Source organism: Capsella rubella, unplaced genomic scaffold, assembly GCF_000375325.1.
Source record: "Capsella rubella cultivar Monte Gargano unplaced genomic scaffold, Caprub1_0 scaffold_7, whole genome shotgun sequence".
NCBI classification, from domain to species: Eukaryota; Viridiplantae; Streptophyta; class Magnoliopsida; order Brassicales; family Brassicaceae; genus Capsella; species Capsella rubella.
The window spans coordinates 13,590,161-13,591,414 of NW_006238917.1; positions in this window are offsets into that span (position 1 = coordinate 13,590,161).

The following is a 1,254-nucleotide window of genomic DNA, read 5'->3' on the forward strand; positions in this document are numbered from 1 at the left end:
TTATATGAGTTTATTTGATAAACTATATATAGACATACAGTTGTAAAACAACAAAATGAATACATAATACAATTTTAAAATTATTGAAATGAAAATGATAAGTGATATTACGTATTTATTTTTTAAACTAATCAAAACATTTATAACTGTTTGCTTAGAGATGTTAAATCGGATTTGGGTTTGACTTTAGTTTGAATTGTTTTATGTGTAGTTTAAAATGGAAAACCCGTCCTGTCCCTTTCCGTTTCGTCATGACCCGTCCTGTCCCACCCCGCCCCGTCCCGTCCCGTCTTCTATCTGTCATAAAATTTCTGTCCCATAATCATATCTTTTTAAAACATAATCATTTGCCATGTTTATTATAAGAAACTTGGTAAAAGATTTAGACGGGATACCCGTATTACTTGTTTAAATAATTATTTTTATCAAACTAACAAAAATCTAATTATCAATCTAAGTCACATGCTCCCACCATTTTCATTCACAAGGCACTGTCTGTAATCGTAGCATACACAATCCTTGTTCGATTTTTAATTTTATTGATTCTTCAGTTTCATCTTTATTTCTTATTACTTTCTTCAATTCAAAGATTCATGTTTTAGCCTTTTTGTTTTCTAAAGATTTAGGTATTTCTATTTTTTTTAATACATGGATTTATTGTAGTTTTGTTATCCGAAGTATACGTTATCTTCTTGTACCCGTCATTTCATGTCTAAATATTTGAAATACATAGGAAAGTGGAAATTAAATTTAGCAATTTAAATTACATGTCCCCGTATCGTACTCGTAGTTTTATATTTGATAGTTGAAAGTGAATTTAACTTTATGACCGTGTCTCATAACAATTATATCTAATCATGTTTTGTTTTTTTATGAGAAATAATTCAGATAATGTTTGTTTTCGAATTATATGTTCCCATCTCGTATTCATTCCTATAAGTTTATAATTTTTTTAATAAATAACACCATTGACATGTATTTTAATGTATGTAAAATTTCATATAATCGTCCAAAAGTAGATTATACAAGTCATGGCAACCACAAACTTTCATTTATTTGTTTTCAATTAGATTAAATCATAAAAATATAATCCATTTATTATTTAAAAATTGGTAATAAGTCGTTCAAATAATTTAAATGTGATATATCCACTTGTTATTTAGTTTTAATCTTAATAGAAATTCTATATGTTTATAATCTCAAAATGTAGTTTATGATTTGATAAAACAATTATTTAATATTTGATAATAGTAA